Source organism: Eubalaena glacialis, chromosome 1 (assembly GCF_028564815.1).
Source record: "Eubalaena glacialis isolate mEubGla1 chromosome 1, mEubGla1.1.hap2.+ XY, whole genome shotgun sequence".
Lineage (NCBI taxonomy): Eukaryota > Metazoa > Chordata > Mammalia > Artiodactyla > Balaenidae > Eubalaena > Eubalaena glacialis.
Genome location: NC_083716.1, coordinates 78,392,914 through 78,418,163, shown reverse-complemented (window position 1 = coordinate 78,418,163; position 25,250 = coordinate 78,392,914). Strand labels below are relative to the sequence as shown.

The 25,250-nt window shown below is 40.0% G+C and overlaps 1 pseudogene; it reads right to left on the bottom strand.

Moving 5' to 3' along the window:
• Positions 1-24,556, bottom strand: part of LOC133091255 (ferritin light chain-like) — a 38,798-nt pseudogene extending 14,242 nt beyond the window's left edge.
• Between the last annotated feature and the right edge of the window lie 694 nt (positions 24,557-25,250).

Genomic DNA, 25,250 nt, shown 5'->3' with positions numbered 1-25,250 from the left:
TACATCCTGGAGGATAAGGCGCGATCCTTGACCTCCTTGTATCCCTGCGGTGTCTAGAATAGGACTTAGTAAAGGATAGATAGTTGGGCTCATCTATCATGCAAGAACCATAAAGGCACAAGTGCCCATCAGACTCCTGTACAGGGTAGTGGAGGGGCCCTGGAGTCAGACTGCCTGGATTCAAACCTGTGTCTACGAGACTCCTACCCGTCTGACCATGGGCAGTCACTTAATCTTTAGGAAACTCAATTTTCTGATTTGCAAAGAGACTAGCCCGGATTATCTGGGTGGGCCGTGAACACCATCGCAAGTATCCTTATGAGAAAGGCAGAGAGAGATTTGAAGGTGGCCTTGAAGACTGGAGTGATACAGCCGCAAGCTAAGAATTGCCAGCAGCCACCAGAAACTGCAAGAAGCAAAGATTCTCCCCTACAGCCCCTGGAGGGAGTGTGGCCTTTGCCAACACCTTGATCCTGGCTCAGTGAAACTGATTTCAGACTTCTCGCCTCCAGAAATGTAAAAGAATAATTTTCCGTTGTTTTAAGCCACCAGGTTTGTGGCGATTTGTTAGGTCAGTCATGGGAATCTAATACACGTTATCAGGCGATCGGTGTTGAGGAGAGAGCAAGAAAGAAAAAGCAGCCTTCATGGAGCTTATATTGTATAGTGGAAGACAGACGATGAACGGATACACGGATGCACAGTCTAATGCCAGAGTGCTGCTGGCTATACGGTAAAAATAAAGCAGGTGGTGGAAGCCCATAGAGCTTGGGAGAAGGTTAGAAAGGAAGTTGGGCGGGGTGTGCAGGGCTTGCAGGCCCTGAGTGATAAGAAGATAAGGGCTTTGTATTTTCTTCTAAGTATGGCTTTGGGGATTCTCCGTGTGTGCCAGTGGGTCCCTCTTCCAGTTTTCCTGGGAAGGGCTCAGGACCGGGGTCAGTTGACTAGTGTGCCTGTCCTGGGTTAGCCCTATAATTTGCTGTGCCCTCGGGAGATTTCGTTAACCTCTCTAGATTTAAACGTCCTTAGCCCAGGGTGGAGTAACTAATTTATAAGGCTCTGGCTCTTAAAACAAGAAGCCAATGCTCACGAGCCTTGTCTGAACAAGGAAGCCACGGTCAAAACAATGGCTCCTCCGGCTGTGACGATCCTCCTCGGGGCCGCTAGAGGGGGGCGGGCGAGGCGACCTATGCAGAATTGAATTGTTAAGAAAAGACGGAGGGCGTGTTGTTTTAAAAAGAAGAAAACAAAAACAAAACAAAACCTTCCCTCACTCCAGGATCTGCTTCTAATTATCCGCAGGGCTAGACTCCTAACCACACACGTTTTCAGCCAATCCTAGATGCCCCAGGCTCCTTTTTCACCCTCAAAGCAGTGAAGCCACAGGCGATGCACTTTCAGACCAGAGGAGTGGAACGAAGATTCACGGATCCGGCGTCCCACCCCCTGGCCCTGCGGTCCAGAGCCTCCTGGAACTGAGAGCAGCTGAGGTTAAGCTTCCCTGCCGGCTGTCCTAATTCCTGATGGCCAAAGCTAAGATGGGACGCAAGCGCCTTTCTAAATTCTTCCAAGAGTAATTCTCTAATTACTCTTTCCTCTTCATGTTGCCTTAGAGACTGGCAAACGATCCTCTTTCCTGCCACATCAAAGTAGGAACAAAATAATTTGCAGTGCATGTAATGAAAACCTCAATTTCTGGGGTTTAAAGGCCCTTTTAAGAAAAATGACAGGGGGAGGTAAATTTTGGAGGCACTTTTAGCACATATTGTTAAAGCAATGTAAGGATATAATAATAACCTTAAGAGACTTTTTGGTTTTGTTTTTTGTTTTTAAAAAAATTTTATTGAAGTATAATTGATTTGCAATGTTGTGTTAATTTCTGCCAAACAGCAAAGTGACTCATATATATATTCATTTTCATTTTATTTTGCATATGGCTTATCACAGGATATTGAATATATCGATAGTTCCCTGTGCTGTACAGTAGGGCCTTGTTGTTTATCCATCCTATATGTAATAGTTTGCATCTGCTAATCTCAAACTCCCAATCCATTCCTCCCCCACTCCCCTCCCCCTTGGCAACCACAAGTCTGTTCTCTCTGTCTGTAAGAGACTTTTCGTTTTCCTCCGTTTAATCCTTCTTACATCTAAATCCAGAAGCTGAAAAAAGTGGAGTATCTAGAAAAAGATTCACTCGTGTATTTGTTGAGTAAACTTTTTCCCTTTTAACTCCTTATTTTGACATAACTTCGGACTAACAGAAAAATTGCACTAATAATGCAAGGAATTTCTGAACTTCCTTTTCCCAAATTCCAAATATTATTTTACCACGTTTGCTCTTTTCTCTCCGACCCCCTCTCTCTCATATTGTTTTCTGAAACATCCGAGTCAATACAGAAATGATACCTTTCCCCTATTCACAGTGTATTTCCTAAAAACAAGAACATTCTCTGACATAACCACTGTACAATGATCCAGATCAAGAAATTAACATTGACTATTATTTTCTAATCTACAGACTTTATTCAGGTTTTTCCAATTGCCATTAATTTTTTTTTATATTTATTTTATTTATTATCATTTATTTATGGCTGCATTGGGTCTTCGTTGCTGCACGTGGGCTTTCTCTAGTTGTGGTGAGCGGGGGCTGCTCTTCGTTGGGGTGCGCGGGCTTCTCATTGCGGTGGCTTCTCTTGTTGCGGAGCACGGGCTCTAGGCACGCAGGCTTCAGTAGCTGTGGCACGCGGGCTCAGTAGTTGTGGCTTGCGGGCTCTAGAGCGCAGGCTCAGTAGTTGTGGTGCACGGGCTTAGTTGCTCTGTGACATGTGGGAATCTTCTGGACCAAGGCTCGAACCCATGTCCCCTGCATTGGCAGGCGGATTCTTAACCACTGTGCCACCAGGGAAGCCCAATGTTATTTTTATAGTAAAAAACCCCCAGATGATAGGTGGCATTCCACTGTCATATCTTTTTAGGCTAGTTTAAAGTGAAACCATTTCTTGGTTTTGCTTTGTTTTTATTTGTATTTTTTAAAAAATAGTATTGTCTAATTGCCTTCTTTTTTAGTATTTATTTTTATTTTCTTTATTTTTTGGCTGCACCGGGTCTTAGCTGCAACACTTGGGATCTTCGCTGAGGCAAGTGGGTTCTTTTGTTGTGGCGGGCTGGCTCTTCATTGTGGCGCGCAGGCTTCTCTCTAGTTGTGGCGTGCAGGTTCCAGAGCGCGTGGGTTCTGTAGTTTGCGGCACACGGGCTCTCTCGTTGAGGCACGCGAGCTCAGTAGTTGTGGCACGCGGGCTTAGTTGCCCCGCGGCATGTGGGATCTTAGTTTCTTGACCAGGGATTGAACCCTCATCCCCTGCATTGAAAGGCAAATTCTTTACCACTGGGCCACCAGGGAAGTCCCTGTTTGTATTTTTTTTTTTTAATTTTTTATTTTTTGAAATTTATTTACTTTTATTTATTTATGGCTGTGTTAGGTCTTCGTTGCTGCACGCGGGCTTTCTCTAGTTGCAGCGAGCGGGAGCTACTCTTCGTTGGAGTGTGCCAGGCGGATTCTTAACCATTGCGCCACCAGGGAAGTCCTGTATTTTTTTCATATATTGACTTTTTTTTTTTTTTAATTTATTTTTGGCTGTGTTGGGTCTTCGTTTCTGTGCGAGGGCTTTCTCTAGTTGCGGCGAGCGGGGGCCACTCTTCATCGCGGTGTGCGGGCCTCTCACTGTCGCGGCCTCTCTTGTTGCGGAGCACAAGCTCCAGACACGCAGGCTCAGTAGTTGTGGCGCACGGGCCTAGTTGCTCCACGGCATGTGGGCTCTTCCCAGACCAGGGCTCGAACCTGTGTCCCCTGCATTGGCAGGCAGATTCTCAACCACTGCGCCACCAGGGAAGCCCTATACTGACATTTTTTAAAAGTACAAGTAAAATATTTGGTAGATGTCAGTGTTTGGGTTTATCTGAAGTTACTTTACGATTAGATTCAGGATGTACATTTTTGTTAGGAATACCATAGAAAAGATGTTGTGTCTATCTCAGTACATTATATGGGAAGCACATGATGTTGATTTGTCCCATCACTGGTGATGTTGACTTTGATCACTTTTTAAGATAATAGTAAAATATTATGAAAGCTATAAAATATATTCTATATTAACCCATATAATATGTAAGCAAAATATAATATACAAGTAAAATATAATATATAAGCAAAATACAATGTGTAAGCAAAATAGAATAGAATAGAATAGAATAGGAAATGTGCTAGACTGGTGGTTCTTAAACTTCTGGTCTCATCTCAGAAATACTTTACACTCTTAAAAATTATTGAGGGTCTCAGAGCTTTTGTTTATTTTAGTTATATTTATCAATACTTACTGTATTAGAAATTAAAACAGAAATTAAAAAATTTTAACTTATTAATTTATTTAAAAATAACAGGGCTTCCCTGGTGGTGCAGTGCTTAAGAATCCGCCTGCCAATGCAGGAGACACGGGTTTGAGCCCTGGTCTGGGAAGATCCCACATGCCGCGGAGCAACTAAGCCCGTGTGCCACAACTACCAAGCCTGTACTCTAGAGCCTGCGAGCCACAACTACTGAAGCCCACGTGCCTAGATCCTGTGCTCCGCAACAAGAGAAGCCACTGCAATGAGAAGCCCGTGCACTGCAACGAAGAGTAGCCCCCGCTCGCCGCAACTAGAGAAAGCCCCCGGGCAGCAACGAAGACCCAACGCAGCCATAAATAAATAAATAAATAAGTAAATAAACTTATTTAAAAAAACAATAAAAAATAACAATACTGAACTTGTTACATAGAAACATGAATAATATATGTTTTATGAAAAATAACTATATTTTCCCAAACAAAAGTGAATAGAATGTCATTGTTTTACAGTTTTGCAAACCTCTTTAATTTCTGGCTTAATAGAGAGCAGCTGAATCCTCATATCTGCTTGCAATATGGATTCAATCTGTTGTAATATGTTTTTTGCTTAAAGTATATGAAGGAAAAGAAAAAAAATACATAACGCATTTGGGAAAGGGAGGGATATCTTGGTAGCGTTTTCAAATGATTGTGGATAATCTTTGATACTTTACCAAAACTCAGTAAGTATAACTTCCTAAAGGTTAGTTGCAGTATAAAATCTGAAACCACATCATTGAACATTTTGTTCTCTCTTATGTTAAAATCCACTGTTCTATCCTGCACTTTGAGTGGATCTTTTACCCATGCGTGATTTTGTTAACATTATACACTGGTCATTTGGTAAATATTGGCTCCCTGAGCTATACATATCTTCCAAATGTTGCCACTTCTTTACATAACAACCAAAACATTTTTCACATTTGTTAATATCACCACCAACTTCTCTGGAAAAGTGTTTAGACATTGAGAAGCTGTGAAATTCACAGTGGTAGATATAAATTTTCCAAAATTTGAGTCTTCACTTGAAAGCTCAAATTTTTATTATTGTCAATAAATATTGTGAGTTGTTTTCTTTGAAGTGACAGGTTTACTTTATTTTGAGAAAATGTCCACTAAATTCCCAACTCTGAATAATCATGGTTTGTCTGTCAGTTGTTCTTTCAAGTAAAAACAGTGTTACATGAAAAAAGCCACTAGCTCAGCTCACAGCTCAAACAATGGAGCAAATGCTTTTCTGGGACAACACTTGCACGTCGATGTGCAGCAGAAGTGCTTTATGTGTGTCCCCATTTACCACGCAGAATATTAAAAAGATGAGCATTCAAGGGTCAAGATTTAATAAAATTAATACATTTTGATGCTTAATCAAGGACTTTTTAAGTGCAACTTTCTTTTTTAAAAAAACCAAAAGTGCATGGCATTGACGATTACAATGACTACCAGTACTGTATAGGGCTACTACCTTGATTTGTGGTAAGGTGCCCGCGGTTTTACACACCATTGCTTTCATGGTTTGTGCAAATGTCAGCCTATGAAAAAGGCTAACGACGGCTTAATATTATTATAAAAAACACTTTGAAATAAAAGTGTCTCAGGGACTCCCAGCGTCTAGGGACCACACTTTGAGAAGATAATGAAACATAAACATCTATATAATATACATCTTCTGTCCTCCATGAACTTGACCTCTAGTTGGGCCAACAGAGCAGATGACAAGAAGCAGGATGAGGGAAGCATCTATAGGTAGACATAAGTTATTGGTAGTATTTTAGTTCTTGTTTTTGGTCATGTGTGCATGGAGTTTGGCTATATTATAAATCTGTGCTGTCGAGTATGGTAGCCACTGGCCACATAAGACTATTTTTTTTTAAAGGTATATTTTATTTTATTTTTATTTTATTTTTTATATATATATATTTTTTATTTTTGGCTGTGTTGGGTCTTCGTTTCTGTGTGAGGGCTTTCTCCAGTTGCGGCGAGTGGGGGCCACTCTTCATCGCAGTGCGCGGGCCTCTCACTGTCGCGGCCTCTCCTGTTGTGGAGCACAGGCTCCAGACACGCAGGCTCAGTAGTTGTGGCTCACGGGCTCAGTTGCTCCGCGGCATGTGGGATCTTCCCAGACCAGGGCTCGAACCCGTGTCCCCTGCATTGGCAGGCAGATTCCCAACCACTGCGCCACCAGGGAAGCCCCCACATAAGACTATTGATCATCTGAAATGTGACTAAACCCAATTAATATATGCTCTAAATGTAAAATATGTACCAGATTTTGAAGGCTTCATATGGAAAAAAATGAATGTAAATATCTCATTAATAATGTTTACATTGATTATTGACATAATAATCTTTTGGCTATATTGGGTTAAATAAAATATATTGTTAAAATTAATTCCATACGTTACTTTATACTTTTTTAAATGGGTCTACTAGAAAATTTAAAGCTACATATGTGTCTTCCATTATATTTCTACTGGGCAATATGGTTACAAATAAATACAGAGATAAAATAAAGCACTTACTATAAAACAGGGCCAAGCATAAGCCAGCAATGATAATGCATTACAAACCAAGGATTATTTTTCAACCAATTCTGTGCCTATGAAGTCAAGGGCAAAAAAAGAACTTTATTTAAACAGTGTGGTAAAGATTATTTAAATCATTTGCTAAAGACTCAGGTTGCTGAGAGAGCACAGAGGAGGGGCAACTAACCCACTTTTGGGGAGAGCACAGGAAGATCTCTTCCCAGAGAAAGGGTTGTCTCGGTTGTAACTGAAAGAAAATTAGAAAATTTTCAGGCGAATTAGGTACAAGTAGGGAGGAAGGGCAGGGAGAAGGAACAGAATTTGCAAAGACTCAGAGCCTTTGTCCAGAGCACACTTGGAAAACTCCAAAAATTTATAGGGGCTATTGTAATACTGTTATATCACCACCTGCAGCTATTTACATAAAATTCTGTTTTCCCTGAGGCATGTGTATATAAAAGAGAAGATTTATTTTACTTTCCTGAATTTTTTCTCAAGAGGATCATGGATTTTAAATTATATATTTTAAAACCTGGGTAACATCCCGGGCTCATACTAAGAGATACTTTGGAATTACTATTTAGTTTTATAGACACACATGGGGTTTTGCTTATCCACATCTTGCCAAAAATGTGGCCTTTCACGTTCAGGATAGTAAAAACCTGACTCCATGACACTTAACAGCTGCACATGGCTCTCAGCAAGAGGAAAAGTAAAACAATAAAGTCTGCAAAGACATAAAAATCATATTATGCAATGACATCACATAGATACTATGGTTGATGCCATATCGAGCCGCGGGATCCTGGTGTCAGGACCTGGAGAATTAGCTACCTTCCAGCCCAAATGCTATTCCATCAACTGAGAGAACAGGCCCAGGTGAATGGTGGAAACAGGATTTAAACTGCCTCCTATTTTGACGTCTCCCCTCCTCCTTAGATGAATATCATGTCTGAAGTCCTCAATCTTTCAAAAAACTGGAGACTAGGACATCTTCAATCTGAAAAAAGCATAGTCAACCCTAAACCAATGACTTGAGCTCTCCAATTTACCTTCATAACTATCTCACTCAGGCAGCAGCCCACAAACATGATGCTAATTCTCTGTGCTTGCTTGTTTATGGTCCACAGGAGTGTCGATGCCTTGAGAGCTGGGGCCTCATCTGCCTCGTTTGCATATTGAGAATGATAACGTGTCCTCTTAACCCAGACGCTCTCTCTCCCCCAGGAAGCTAAAGAGGGCCAGGCTTAGTACCCGGCCTTCAGCAGTTAAGGCACTGACAACACTGGAAAAGCAGGAGCTGGGAATAAACGCCTTCCCCGTCTCTCCCAGCCCCTCCTGCCCTCCACGTCACAATCACTTCCACGGACACAGCGCCTCCTCTGTGCTAAGCTGGGCGCTTCACAGACATCATGTTTAGTTCTTACAATCATCCTACAAGATGGAGACATTGTCATTGTCTTCATTTTACAAATGAGGAAACCGAGGCCACTTGCTCAAGTCCATGCTGTTGGTAATAATCCACTTAGCTGGGATTTGAACCCTGCTCTGATTTCATCCCAGAGTCTGGCCTTCCTCTTCCATCCCCAGGTAATCTGGTCTCAGGTTCTGGAACGCCAGCAGCTGGAGGAGGAGAATCAGTGTCTTTGGGGGCACCTGGAGGAAAGTGAAGCGAAGAGCAAGCAGAATCAGGGGCCTTTAACCCTTCCTGAGCACGTGCCATGGGCCCGCCCTGCACCAGACATGTTACTGGTGCATCTCAATTACTGGTGGATGTGATTTTTATGCAGAAAGAAATGTCAGCCTCGGAGAAGTCATAAATTTTGTAATTTTGTGCCAGGCTTTGGAGCTAGTGAGTGGTAGAGTCAGACTCTCATGAATCTGAGGTTCATATTTCTTTTCCAAAAAAACTAACAATATATATATGTTTTTGAAAAGGCATTAAATCCATGTGGCTCAAAAAGTTGAAAGGACATTCAAAGATATGCACTTAAAAAGTTTCTCCTATCTATGTCTGGCACCACACCCCCTCCTCCTGTAAGTACTTTTCTAATGCTGTTCTGTGCAAAGAAAAGCAAATACAAATAGGGGTTCTTATTTTCTCCCATTTCTTACACAAAACGTAGCATATTATACACCTCCAAACTTTGCTCTTTTCACTTCATGGAATATAAAAGTAACTAACCCTTATATGGTTCTTCTCTGCTGTGTGCCAGACCCAGTTCTAAGCATTTGATGCATATTAACTCACTTAATACTCTCATCAACCCTATGAGATAAGTGCTATTATTATCTCCATTTTATAGATGTTATATCAAGACACAGAGAGGTTAAGTGACTTGCCCAAGATCACACAGATGGGAAGAGGTGGGGCAGGCTTCTGACTTAGGTAGTCTGGCTGCAGAGTCCGTGCTCTTAACCTCTCTCCAAACTGCCTTTCTCAGTATATATATATATATATATATATATGGTATTATACATCATGAATATATAATATAGATCACATATTATAAAAAATCTATTCACTTTCATATAATATGAATTATGTATCTTCTGTATATAGCATTAAATATCTACTATATCAGTACATAGAGGGCTTTCAGACTTTTTTGTTTGTTTGTTTGTTTTTGGTTTTTTTTGGCTGTGCCATGCAGCTTGCGAGATCTCAGTTCCTCGACCAGGGACTGAGCCCAGGTCATGGCAGTGAAAGCGCCATATCCCAACCACTAGACCACCAGGGAACTCCCACTTTCTCACTTTTTAAACATCTATATAGTATTCCATTATGCTGATGTTCTGTAATTATTTAACCATCCATCTTTTACTGATGGATATTTTGGTTGTTTCTAAATCTTTTGCTATAGTAATAATAATAATATAGAATAGAATAATATATACTTATATATAACATACCATATATAACATACCATAATATACCATTATCATGTATGATTATAACAAAATAATATAATAATAAGTGCTACAATAAATATCAATAATATCAATAATAATAGTATCAATAGAATATAGAGTATAATAATATATACTTATATTATTATATTGTAATATACAATTATACCATTATACTATAATATATAATTATAATAAATAACATAATAATAATATAAATGCTACAATAAGGATGAAGCTCACATTCATTTCCTATGTGTGCAGGTCTATCTGTGGGATACGTTCCCAGAAATGGGATTACTGAATTGAAGGCTATATGCACTTGTAATTTTGATAGCTAGTGCCAAATTACCTTCCAAGAGACCTGGATCCTTTACCATCCCCACCAGCTATGTACCAAAGTGCCTATTTCACCACTGCAGTGCTCACACAGCGTGCTGTCATAACACTCACACTCACACTCACACAACCACTGCACCGTACTGTGTCCCAAGGACAAATTAGTTTGAAAGCTGTTTGAGTCCAAGGAAAACTAAGTTATATAAGAAAAGGTCAGAGAGCTTAGGATTGACATATACACACTATTATATATAAAATAGATAACTAAAAGGACCTACTGTATAGCACAGGGAACTCTACTCAGTACTCTGTAATGATCTACATGGGAAAAGAATCTAAAAAAGAGTGGATATATGTATATGTATAACTGAATCACTTTGCTGTACAGCAGAAACTAATACAACATTGTAAATCGACTATATTCCAATAAAAATTTTTAAAAAAAAGAAGAAAGGAAAAGGTCAGAAACTTGACCTGAGTCAAATGTCTGACACAAAGTACTACAAACCAGAAGCAAAACAGAAGGTACTTGATAATTACACTCATGGGAAGCAGTAATAAAGATATTTATGCCAATAACTGAGTTCCCATTCTGGAGAGCCTGGGTTTCTAAACTGTTCACTTCCTCTGTAGAGAGAGGAAGGCAGTTGAATTCCAGGAAATGCTACTGGATTCGAAACACAGACAGGAAGCGTGGTACCCTCTAAGTGATGAGGGGGTGGAACTACAAGTCTGGGCTTCCAAAAGCCCTCTGAGCTTACACGAGATAAAACTGCCTTTTATAGTGCCTGGTGAGCTGGTTGAGTACAAATTTCTGGGAGCTGATCAGAAAGGACCAGGCAGGACCCAGCTTCTCCCGTGGGCTACAGATGCCACGGGAGCTCTAGCTGAGGGTACAGGGGCTTCCAAGTAAACCCCCTGAGCTGGTGTTGCAATCCCGGTGATTTGGTTTCTTTCTTAATTCTTTTGGAGTTAGTATTTTCCAGATTTTTAATAGGGAGCATATATTACTTTTACAACCAGAACAAATAAATAAAAGTCATTGAAATGAAAGCAGTTCTTTTTTTTTTTTTCCTCCAAAACAGTTCTTTCAAAACAGGCCAGCAGGCTTCTATCAATACATGGTGAGATTCAAGGGCCCCCGGAAGTTCCCGGCTACCCCTAAGGCCTTCCCTCAGCCTTGTAGCTCCCAGGAATACTGCAGATGCAAGTCCTCTCTAAGATGAGCATACCTTCCCTTTTATCTATTTCTTCCAAAATGTGTCTCCAACAATGAACTCCTCACTAGAGCACACAGGCCCAGCAGGGATTCATGTGGTGAGGCAGAGGGACTATAGGGCTGAAGGGGAAAGGGACACGGGAAGGCAAGACAGAGGTGGATCAAGGTGGCTGCATGAACAGGAGTGAAAAGCAAATGGTGTGGCACCAAGGACATTCTTTTTTTTTTTATTGGAGTATAACTGCTTTACAATGTTGTGTTAGTTTCTGCTGTACAACGAAGTGAATCAGCTATACATATACATATATCCCCTCCCTCTTGGACCTCCTTCCCCCCCCCACCCCCCGCCACCAATCCCACCTATCTAGGTCATCACAGAGCACCAAGCTGAGCTCCCTGTGCTATACCCCAGGTTCCCACTAGCTATCTATTTTACACTTCTCTGACTCCTACAGATTGTCTGCAGCCAGCCCTACACATCACAAATGAGAAGAATCCAGAAGAAAAAAATCTTGACTGAGGATGGATTGGTGAACCTCCACAGCTGGCAGGAAGAGAAATCAATCCAACCTTCATGGAACTTTGGTAAATACAGATGAAGATGCTAACAATGTAATTCTATTTTGAGGAATTTATTCTGAGGACATAAGTTGAAATATGAAAAATGTTGTTAACTGAAAGATAATTGCAGTATTATTCATAAATCTGAAAAATAGGATATAACTTAAATGTCCAATAATAGGGAACGAGTTATATAAATTAGGGTGCATACACAAAATGCAGTATTAAGCAGCCATTAAAAAATTTAAGTTATAATTTTAAGTGGGAAGCAATGTGCAAAAGTGATTTACTTTATGATTAAAATTATGCAAAAATATGCATAGAAAGAAGACTATAAGAAAAATACTTAAATGTTAGCCTTTGGGTGGTTGGGATTATGAAAAATTTAATATTTTTTCTTTTTTCTAATTTTCTGAGTATGAATATTTTAAAATTAGAAAGATATACTTATCAAAAGCATTATTACATTATTAGCAGATTAAAGATTTAGCTTATATGTATGTACAGTATGTACATGATTAATTGTACTTCAATGTATGTGTGTGATTAATATAACTCTGTATATAAAAGTGGGTTAATTTACTGCACCACCAGTGAACTAGTGAAAGGTTGACTCAGAGTTCAGTACATTGTCACTGAAGTCAGCACCAGGTACCAATAAAATGCTTCAGGGGGTCTTATTGGAAGTATTTTAAATAACTGGAGATTCATTTTAATCAGTATAATTTGCCTATAAGAAATAATAGAGTCAATAAAGCCCTTAATTTTTTTCTTTCCTGCTAAGTAGGTTAAACAAACTCCTACAAGTTTTGTTTATGCTGTTATTTTGCTTGGCAAAATATACCCTCAGAGAAAATTCATAGGTCAGTTTCAGACTGGACCATTCCAGTCTTCATTGGATAATGAAAATTAGTAAGGTCTTAGTGTTCATATGTATGTACCTTTTTTTTTTTCTTTTGGCTGTGTTGGGTCTTCATTGCTGTGCACGGGCTTTCTCTAGTTGCAACGAGCAGGGGCTGCTCTTCATTGCGGTGCACAGGTTTCTCATTGTGGTGGCTTCTCTTGTTGTGGAGCACGGGCTCTAGGCGCGCGGGCTTCAGTAGCTGCAGCACGCGGGCTCAGCAGTTGTGGCTCGCGGGCTCTAGAGCACAGGCTCAGTAATTGTGGCGCACGGACTTAGTTGCTCCGCGACATGTGGGATCTTCCCGGACCAGGGATCGAACCCGTGTCCCCTGCATTGGCAGACGGATTCCCAACCACTGCACCAGCAGGGAAGCCCCTGAGCATTGTTTGAATAACAGCTATTGATAGATAATTCATATACCATATAATTCACTCATTTGAAGTACACAATTCAGTGGCTTTTAGTATGTTCATAGAGTTGTGCAACCATCACCACAATCAATTTTAGAACATTTTCGTTACCCCCCCACCAAAGTAACTCTGTGTGCATTAGCAATCACTTCCCATTTCCCCCAACCCCTCCATCCCTAGGCAGCCACTAATATACTTTCTGTCTCTATAGATTTGCCTATTCTGGACATTTAGCATAAATGGAATCACACAATATGTGGTCCTTTGTATCTGGCTTCTTTCACTTAGCATAATGTTTTCAAGATTCATCCATGTCATAGCATGTGTTACTACTTCATTCCTTTTTAGTACCAAATATTTAGTACCAAATATATTCCATTGTATGGATATACCCCATTTCGTTTATCTATTTGTCCGTTGATGGACAATTGGGTTGTTTTCACTTTTTCGCTATTATGAATAAAGCTGCTATGAACATTCATGTGTGCATACCTGGGAGTGGAATTGCATGGCTACGTATTGTTTCGAAAGGTTAGGGTTTTAGGTTGAAGAGGCGGGGAGGGTCAGAGGAGGGAGGAAGAAGGAGGGTGAGAATTGGAAGGTATTTTGCATTTTGAGCAAAACCATGGAGGCATGGAATAAAAAGGCATGTGCGGGAAACTTGAAGTGGTTCTGTATGGGGACAGTGGTGATAAATAAGGCTAAAGAGCAAAGAAGAATTCAGGTCTTGGAGGGCCTTGCTGGTCTACCCTTTCTTCTGAAGGTACTGGAGAGCCACTGAATGGCTAAAAGCAAGGCAGGGGCAAGAACATTCTGGAGGTCACGTGGAGGGTCAGATTTGGTTTCACAGCTGGGATCCTACCTGGCAGGCAGCTCTGGTCAACATGTTGCTGCCTGCAGAGAATTTCGCTCTTCAGAACTGTCCACATTAAATATTTGGACTGGCTTATTGGAATCAAAATAATGTAATATGGATTTGTGATATGTGATATATTCATAATACGGTTAAGGGAGTTTTAAGATAAGCCATTTTGTTGTCTTGAAAGACACTGCAAAATTGGGTGAGGCTTATTTATGTTGGTAGCAAAACGTGTTTGGATTAAGTTTTCGACAGTGAGTGTGCCAATTTGCTTAGATTCTAGTCTTCTTCCCCTGCAGTAAGAAATATTCAGTTTAGCCAATAAAAAGTATACCAGAATTGTGATTGAAATGGAGAAGATGACTCATGAATGGAACTTGAATCTTCTGAAATTAAAATCCCTTCTGCATTTGTCGCTCTTAAAAATAGGACATTCAGAGGGTACTCCTTGTTTATTCCAGGTTGAAGGACAAGAACCTGAATTGAGATGTTGTCATTCAGAATGAATATTTTTTGTGTCCCTATGCTATGAGAATTATTAGGCATTATTAAGAATGCTGTTGTGTATTTCCTCTTTCAAAGCTGCAGATATCAGGCTACGATTGATTCTGAGTTTTCTTTAATATATTTTCCATTCCTTTTCAGTTAAGGGCCTTCAAAAATAATATATCTTTGTGTTGATTCCAAATTGAATTTGTCTGACTATTTAAACAGCCTGCCACTGCTTTTTAATTTCCTTATTCACTTGGTAAACAGCAGAAGTGGAGCAATATGAAAGGATTTGGAAAAGTTGTATAAAACCTTCTAGTTTCTGTTTTCTAGCATTTAATTTATTGGATTTACTTTCTTCTTTTTGAAATTAAATACAGGTTGGGAAAGTTTAAAATACTATCGATATGTATTAAGTCCACAAATATTTATTGAATACCTACTGTGTGTCAGATACTGTGAGAGACTTGGGGGATAAAATGACTAAAATGAAGGTCCCTTTAGAGGTGTTCACGACCTACTGGAGGAGATAAGAAAGATACGCAAATGTCTCTGCTAGGAGGCAGAGGGGATAGGGCCCAGGAGTGGCGCAACTGAAGTGCATGGGGTGTAGCCTATTTTTATGGGTGAATTAATAAGGGTTGTGCAGAAAGGGGGCCTGCTGATTAAATTTGTTAGGAAGCCCTGGCTTAAACAAAAATAAATGAGTAGTATAGTAAAATGGCTAAGAGTGTCTGAGCTGAAAACCAGGATCTTTCTCTTATCTATAGTGCAATTTTGGTCAAATTATTTAACCCTAGAGTTTCCTCATCAGTAATATCAATGTATTCTGTAGAGTAAGTAGTGAGGGTTAAATAAGATAAGACATGTACGGCAATTAGAACAGCCTGGTATAGAGTAAGCTCTCAGTAATGATTATTCTTGTAGAGCAGAACTTCTCAAGCCCCAAAGTACTCACAGGCATATTGACAGAGGAATAAAGAAGATGTGGTATATGCATACAATGGAATATTACTCAGCCACAAAAAAGAAGAAAATAATGCCATTTGCAGCAACATGGGTGGACCTGGAGATTATCATACTAAGTGAAGTAAGCCAGACAAAGAAAAATATCATATGATATCACTTATATGTGGAATCTGAAAAAAATGATACAAATGAACTTATTTACAAAACAGAAATAGACTCAGGAACATAGAAAACAATGTCCCCTTGGTAACCAATCCCCCCTTGGTTACCAAAGGGGATGGGAGGGAGGAGAGATAAATTAGGATTTTGGGATTAACATATACATACTACTATATATAAAATAGATAACCGACAAGGACCTACTATACAGCACAGGGAACTATACTCAATACTTTGTAATAAGCTATAAGGGAAAAGAATCTGAAAAAGAATATATATATATATACATATCTGAATCACTTTGCTGTACACCTGAAACTAACACAACATTGTAAATCAACTATACTTCAAGTTTTTAGCAAAAGAAAATAATAAAATTCAATTATGAGAAATAAAAAAAAAAAAGAGAGAGAGAGAGAGAAAGAGAGAAGTCATGCAACTTCTCCCAAATCTGTTTGACCATAGAACACTTCTGGGATAGGGCCCAAGGGAGGTAAAAAAGACAGCCCTTGGGCTGGGCCTTGTAAGATGGGAATGACTAGGTCAAATAAAGACGGGGTACGGGATATTCTAGGGAGAGAAGCAAAAGCAAAAAACAAAGTGTCATTTTAATTGACGGCAGCAAAAATCTTTTGTAGAAGGTATATTTATTCATGGGGAAAAAAATGGACTTAGTGGTGGAAGGAATAAAAGCCAACATGATTGTAATGGACAGCTACTATTTTGGCCTGCCAGAATCCATTTCCCCTTCTTCAGGAAATAGCTTCAGAATTTTCCTTGGGGAACCACCAGAGGTGGGTATACAGTGAAGCTACCGAAGCCTAAGCCTCCAAGCTTCTCATTGGCAAGACTATGTCTTTCCATCCTGACCTTCCTCATTCACACTTCCCCTTGTGTTTAAAGTATTAGAAGGGCTGAAGGCATATTTTTGAGTCCAGTTAAGGGGAAGTTGAGTTTGTGTTTCAATGGATAAATTTATGTGGTTCATAGTCACTCGATTATAGTTCAGTGTTTGCTGGCATCCTAATGTGACACCTGACTTCCAGGAATACTCACTACTGCCCACTGCGGTGACTGATCTGATACGACAAGAGGACACTGACAGCAAACTGGTTAATGAGTGTCGTCAATTTGAAGAGTATTTAAGATGAGTCAAATTTTGTGAAGAAAAATTGAAATATCTTGAAATCATCCAGCTCATTCATAGGAGAAATGTGAAAAAAGTCCCAAATTTGGCAATGATAATAATGTAATAATAATTTGGCATAAAATACACAGAAAATTACCAATACAATATGAAGTTGAAAGTACATTTTAAAGTTATCGGTGATTTAAAAAAATGTTATTCAACCATAGTAGAAGAAGGACTGAATTACCTTTCTATTCTCCTTTAAAAAATGGTATTTTGAAGTGATTGTTGTATGAAGAAGTGACTGAAGAGTATTCAGCCAAAAACTGTAGGAAAAAAACCAACAGTAATAGAAATATTCTAGGGAGGATTTTGTGATAATGGTGACATTCTTTTGTTTTGGGGGATTTGGGGTTTGTTTTTTCTTCTTTGAAATATTTTCTTTCAATATCTAATTTTGAAGTTTTGAGTTTGTAATTTCTGTCTTTTTCTTAGAAAGCTCCCCCTGCCCCCCAGTTGAAAAAATGTTATAACTCACAAAACTTGATCTGCCTCTGGGAACCACCCTTCTTATCACACTCACTTTATGACATTCAAGTGGAGCTGGGTCCATTCCAGACTCTACAAGGGCAGGTCTTTCAAGGCTGGCCTATGCTACAGTGCATTTAATTGGTTGGAGAGAATGGTTCAGGGGTTCAGGGTCACATGACCCAGTCAGAGCCAAAGAGACTCAGCTCTGGCTTGTGTTGGAAGCCAGTGGGTTGGGAAGCAGAGCCTCCGCTGACAGCAGAGCTGCTGTGGCAAGGGCACAGATCAAGGTCATGCCATACATCTAAAAATGATGAAGTTATAAATCAAGGTACCAAGGTGGTTAATGAGATATTCTGTCCTTCTACCATGACAAATACACTTTCATTATGACAGAATCAAAATGCGTAAAACAGTGGGTTTTATATGATTGAACACTGTCAAATACCCAATGACAAAGGAATTAAATTTTTACTGAGCATAATGGGGCATTCTGTTAGTGGGCTGGTGATGATTAGATAAGTAATAAAATAAACATACATACACACACACACATACACCACAAATTATGTACTTATTCCATAGCTTTATTTTCCTTTTATTTATATCAGCAAAAATCACTATTTTATTATCAAGGTTTTCACATAACTTATATTCTGCTGACAGTAATGATTGAATAAATTAAAAAATGAAATTTGAACGTATTTTCATCAAAAAATATAGAATTAAGGTAAATGTAAATTTTTAAAAAATAACAATATTTGTATGTTTTCAAAGGTATTTAGCTTTTAATATTTTAACATTATCTATTAAAATAAAATAAAAATACATATTATAGTTAATTAATATTAAAAATGATAAATCAAAGATATATAATATAGCTTAAGTTTTAAATTAATTTTGAAATTTTAATTTAATCTTATTAAATTTAAAAAACACCACTCACGATTCTAGTGTTCATTGTTCTTCTAGTTGCCACTGAATTAAATCAGGATCCATTTGTGTGTGTAATAATCTAGACCCATGTGTAAAATACTTTAATGTGATTTCTTTAATATTGTGAAATGTTTCTCAGCTACCATGTGCAGATATTGCAAACACCGCTCTAATTGTTGACTTGCTCTGTAACGATAAATTGGGACATGAAGAAGCGGAAGAAAAAAGAATCCTTGGCACTCTTGGGAATTAATATTTCATTTGCTTGACTTACTGCATTCATGCCAATTGAAAGGATTTGACAAATGAATTCATTTGTCTTTTCTCTTACCTAAAGTCTTCCTTCTTTCAAATCCCCCCTACATTTCCAAGCAGTCCCCATCTCTGACCTTGTCAGTGGGACAACGTACAGAATTCCATGGCATTCAAATGCAGTTAGTTTGAGGAAATAGAACAAGAGATGGGGAGAAGTATTTCCCTGGGACCTAAAAGTTGTTATGCACAAGAGCGGATTTTTAGCACGTTCTTTCATGAATATAAACGTAGTTATGTGTGTGTGTGTTTGTGATTAAATGGAATCCTCTAAACCATGGGCCCAGGACAGGGGTGCCTCTTGCCTCTGGGAAGAACTGCCCACCATTCTATTGCTTCGCACTATTCCCTGGGCTTAGTCTCCCAGATACACTTCTCCTCTCCAGGGTTGAGAGGGGTGGGTGGGAGATGGAGGTGAGGAGAGCTGTGAGTGACAGCAGGCCATCTTTCCCCTCACTCTCACTGCTCTCAAAATCTATTTTCTCCTGTGTCTCTCGAGGACTCTTTGTATAATCTCTCTAATGAGTTAAGTATTTCAAAAAAACTGACTTCCGGGCTTCCTTGGTGGTGCAGAGGTTGAGAATCTGCCTGCCAATGCAGGCGACACGGGTTCGAGCCCTGGTCTGGGAAGATCCCACACGCCGCGGAGCAACTAAGCCCGTGAGCCACAACTACTGAGCCTGCGCGTCCGGAGCCTGTGCTCCGCCACAAGAGAGGCCGCGATAATGAGAGGCCCGCGCACCGCGATTAAGAGTGGCCCCCGCTCGCCGCAACTAGAGGAAGCCCTCGCACAGAAACGAAGACCCAACACAGCCATAAGTAAGTAAGTAAGTAAGTAAGTAAATAAATAAATAAATAAAACAAAAAAACTGACTTCAGCTAACCTCAGATCTCTGGGTGGAGCTGGAGCGGGGGGGGGGGGGGGGAGGTGACAATCCTGAGGCAAGGAGTTGTGAAGGGTCCGGATGTCTGCTTAAAATAGGAAGAGGGAAGGTCACCGGAAAACCAAACAGAAATTAAGTATCTCAGTAAATTACCCTGCCAGTAACTGGCATGGCTACTTACTTCCCAGTTGATTGGTGGGAAGGTAACTTTCAATTGTTATCTTCAGCCCCTGAATTACAATGGGGGCCATTCTGGAAACCAGGTTAGAGAAATGGAACCGGGTATTAGAGATAACACCTGCAAATCCCACCACCTGAGAGTGATGGCGTTTCAAAGGTCAGCTGACAAGGGGCGTGGGTGAGGCCTCAGTCTGGAGGTCTTCAGTCACTGGGAGAGCTTTTCCCAGAAGCTTGGAGTGAACCTTTGTCTTCAGGAACGGGTGTTTTTGTTTTTTTGGCGGTGGCTTGCGGGATCTTAGTTCCCGGACCAGGGATCGAAGCCGCGCCCTCGGCAGTGAAAGCTCGGAGTCCTAACCACTGGACCGCCAGGGAATTCCCAGGAACAGGTATGTTTAACCAGGACAGTGACGAACTAGCCAGGTTGTCTTTTATAAGCCTAGCATGAAAAGAGAGGCTGTTTTGCGTCAGATTGAGCAGGCATAATTACAGCATGGGTTACAAAAACGGTAAAAGAAAAAAACCCAGGGGGAAAAAATATCAAAAGTGAATTGTAATTTTATGTTGTGAACTAATTGGAAGCTTTAAATGGCAATTGAAATTCTTTCTGGGCCTCGGGGAGATGAGGCTGCCTTCTTCAGGATGTTTGAACTTAATTACCAGGTGCAGCAAGAACGGAATAGATTTTGTAAAATTACTTAAAATAATCATGTTGGGCACCAGAAACGGTTCTATTTATCTAAGGGCCTTCACACACCTTTCAAGTTGAAAGATAATTTGTATCATTGAAAATTTAGTAGAATTTTAATGCGTCTACAGATGAGTGGGAGAATGTTTGAAAAATGTGCTTTGTACTGTATGAGAAATTCATTTGGGTTTAAAAATGTATATAGCAGCAAATTGATTTTATGTTCTTAAAAATATTTTTTAAAGGTAAAAGTAATACAATAACATTACAAAGTTTTAGAAAAACAAAACAAAAAAAATTCGCTTGTGATCTTACCAGCCTGCTACAAGAACTCATCTTTTTATAATCTTTTGTGGACATATGGTTTTCATATTGTTATGCAATTTTGTATCCTGTTCGTTTTTTCCTTATTATAAAATAAGTTTTTTCTTATGTTGCTACATATTCCACATTTTAATTTAAAATTTCAGTGGTTACATGATATTCCTTCTAGGAGATATGCCAAAATTCACTGTTTTCTGTAGGATGAAACATTTAGATTTTTTTTCCATTAAAAAAATGCAGTGAATGTATAAAGTGCCCTTCCTTCATCTCTTGTCCTGGTTCCAGACTTTCAATTATCTCTAAGAAAAGGGATTAATGGGTAAAATGGTATAGGGCATTTTCCTGGCTCTGCATATTTATTGTTAAATTACTTTTCAAAAGGGCTGTTCCATTGAAATAAAACGCTACAGTGTATCAAACCAGCACATTCATTATACTCACTAGCATCTTGTCTTTCTCTTTTTTCTTTCTAATTTAATAATAGCCATCTTTTAATGTGTGTTTCTTTCATTGTGAGCAGAGCTAAATGTTTTTGCTTGCATTTATTTATTTATTTATGTCCATTATGTATTTAGGGCTTAAAGATGTGAACCTAAATTCAATTGATGACAAATTTATTAAGTTTCTGAGAATTTGTTAGAAGACAGTAATTTACTCCCAACTTAAGTGAAAAAAAGCTTAGTTATATTTGAATTAAAAATTGAATGTTTTTAATGAAGTTTAATACTTTTAGATAACTGATTTCTCTGGTTACCTCAGTCTCAAACTAATTTCTCTCAAAATGTTAATAAGGATTCACTGAAGAAAAGAGTTCCATGATCAAAAATGTTGGGAGAAAGCACTCAGAGGGATGGTAGGCAAAAAGAAAAACGCTTTTTCTGAATAGTTTAGACAAATTGAATCATATAATCCCATATTCCCAGTTTGTAGGGTTCTCAATCTCTTCCAGGGGAACCAGGCTCCAGCCTCCTGGGGCTTTCCAAAGCGTATTAGCATATTAACAGCTCGGGGAGGTCCTATGCTAAATCTTTTTAACAAATCACTTGATCATACTATTTACGTTTTTCGTGGGTGTGATCTGGAGAGGTACCTATGACCTTCTATTCTTCAACCAGAGGCATTTCCCTCCTTTGACTCTGCCCCTTCCTACCAAAGCCAAATGAGTAGGAAGGGGGTGTAGGAGCAGGGGTTGCTTATCTGGGTCTGAGGGAGAAGCCTTCACTTGCCTTGGATCTCCGTTTTCTTGCTCTTCTTGTCAATAAGTGGTAAAATCTGCAGTGCTGGTGGTGGTTGAGTGTGCTTTGGGGTGCATAAGAACGTCCACTGGAGCTTTAGGAGAGTTTAATAGAACCTCTAATTATGTTTATTTTTTTCATTTTATCTTTTGGATGTTTCTATTTCTGTGTATTTGATCATGTAATGTTGCATATGTTTATAGTAAATACACATGTATTAGGGGTACACAACCGAATCTGGATACTAGTGATCTAAAATGGCTAAGAATAGCTTGTGAGTTTAAAAAGAAATAAAGAGGCTGTTCATTCATTTATTCAAAATTATACTTCTTGAGCAAATATTGAGGGTCAAACCTACTAGGCACTGAGGATATTATAAGAAACAAGGGTCCCTACCTTCACAGAGATTTTAGGACTCAGGCTGTAGGGACAAAAGTTCTAGTACCTCACATGTAATGAATGTGGCTCATTAGACAGGAACTTTGGGATTTGGAGCAAAGTTTTACCTAGAGTTTCCTTTCTGCACATGTCCATCTTCAAACTGTGATGGCAAACTGTGATTCTCATTAAGAATTTGGGACTGCTATTACCTGGCCCTCTTTCTTGCTATGTGTTTCCTTATTAAAGATATGATGTACAGTATGCTTGATTCTAAAATCCGTGATTCGCAAAACTGAGTGCACTTTAGAATTAGTCTAGCTAAGAGGTTCAACGTTATATGAATTGTCCAGTTGATTGATATCAACTTGGGGTCACGTGATGACATCAGTTTGCTAGGGCTGCTGTATGTAACAAAGTGCTACAAATGGAGTGGCTTAAAAAAATTTATTTTCTGGAGGCTAGAAGTCTGAAATCGGGGTGTTGGCAGGTTTGGTTTGTTCTGAAGGCTCTGAGAATACGTACCATCCCTCTCTCCTAGCTTCTGGTGGTTTGCTGGCAATCTTTGGTGTTCCTTGACTTGTAGATATGCATGCTCCCCATCTCTGTTTTCATCTTCACATGGCATTCTTTTTGTATGTGTCTGTCTCTGTGTCCAAATTTTCTCTTTCTAGAAGAACACCAGTTATATTGGATTGTCTCACTCTAATGACCTCATCTTAACTTGATCATCTGCAAACACCCCATTGCCAAATCAGATCACATTCACTGGTACTGGGGTTAGGACCTCAACATCTTTTGGGAGGGACACAATTCAACCCATAACGGATGGCTAGAATGTGCTGGCAGCTGGATCTGGAGTCCTACTCTGAACCTGCCCTTGTGGCGGGAACTCGGGCCACCCACCTAGCCTTTGTGGATCTTGCTCTCCAGGGTGATGGATCCTATCCTTGTCATCCTGGCACTGGTTTCTATTGGAAAAAAGGTGGTTACGTGGGACAGGGAACTGCAGAGGACTCTTGGTGCCTCTAGAGATTTGAGAAGCTTTGTGCTGATGTTGAAGATGAGAGAGAAATGGAAAAGGTCATGAAAATATATTGCCACCATAAACACAGAGGTGGCAGAAGACAGGACATATACATAAGTGACAGTGATTTTTATCTTGGAGGGGATGCATTACTCAGTACTCTCTGAAATTATCCTCCACACTAAGGACTCTCTGGGGAATCCTGCTGTCTGTGACTAGAAGTCTCATTTCCTACCCTGTACTTCCCTTTATTACAGGTATTACTACAGTCTGTGCATTTGCTTATCTGCCTGTCTCTTTGCAAGACTGTGAGTCCCTCAGTACTTCATTTTTACATCCTTACCATTTGGCAGGGCACCTGGCATTGAGTAGGTGCTCAATAAACGTTTGGTAACTAAGTGAAAGATTTAAGTCACTTTTTATTAAACCACGTGGTAAAGGTATCAAAAATTAAAAATAGCCAAAAAATCAAAACAAAAGAAATAGTCAACATTAGAGGCGTGGATAGATACATTATGACCAGAACCACATGACAGAACTTCACGATGTGAACAATTATGTTTTCAAAGAAAGTTTAATGACATGAGATAGTACATACTTATGTTCAGTTAAAGAGCAGTGTATAAAACTCTATGGCATCATTCCCATTTTATAAAGGATGTTCTATATCTTGGTGCATATGTATGTAAGGGCATAAAACATAATTGTGTGTATATCTTAGACGTACAGGACTGAGGTAGGAAGGAAACAGACCCACATATGATCTGTGATCATCTCTGCTTGGTGAACTAGTTTTTATTTTCTTTGATAAAAGTGTCTGCATTTGTACTACAAATTTTCTACATGTATTTTTATGTTCTGCGAGAAATTGATGGCCTGGGTTAAAAAAAATAAAACGCAATCTAAGAAGCCTTCATGAAGAGTTGTGAAGGCTGTTTTCACGGCGAATAAAAAGGGGAACAGGATCATTCATTACTCCAAGGGTAAATTCGAAATTTATCCTCAGGCCTTGAGCGCCTTCAAAGAACCCTCTGCTGTTTCATTTCTAAAAGCGACTCCCTGGAATAACCCCACCCGCCCCGGGATGACCGGGGTCAGCCTGGCTGGTGCCATGTGAGGCATGGCAGCTGCTTGCAGTTTTGCCGTTTTCCCTGTTGCAGTCCAAGGTGCCATTCGGACGAGAAGTGTACACAGAACTGGCCCCAAGTGGTGGCCTTCCCTCTGTCCCGCCGAGGCTGACTCCTGCAGGCACACAGACGGCCTCGGAGGCCGGAGTGGCAAACAAAGCACAGCCCTGTGTCTGTGCAGAGCGGCTTGACTGGCCACAGCTTAAAACCTTCAGGCAAATAATTTCTTACTTAGAAAGAAGAAAAATCATTGCAAGGGTTCTCAAATGAGGGCTATTGACACATTCTGGGACTAAAGAAGGCGGCAGGGTTTCAGAATTGGCCCTGATAGAGGAAGATGAGGAAGGGAGTGGGAGCTTCTGAAAGGAGAGGTAACCGAGGAGAGCGGGAGACGAGGCTAAATTTATACGCGGCTCGCGGGTCAGGCTGACCTGCTCGCGAGAGGGAAGTTGAGATTGGGGCTGAGCGTGAACCGTGAGGCAGACGCAGAAATGGAAGTGGCTTAGGCCAGTGCTGCTCTGACTTTCACAGGCACACAAATCCCACCCACCCCCAGGGCTCTGGTTAAAACGCGACTTCTGATCCAGTCACTCTGGGTGGGGTCTGAGGGTCTGCATATCTAACAAGCTCCCAGGTGGTACCTATGCTGTCGGTCCACGGACCACACTTTGAGAAGCGAGGGCTTGGAAGGCAGAGGGGGCAAACCACGAGCTCTGAGCGGCCCAGAGGGGTGCAGTTCA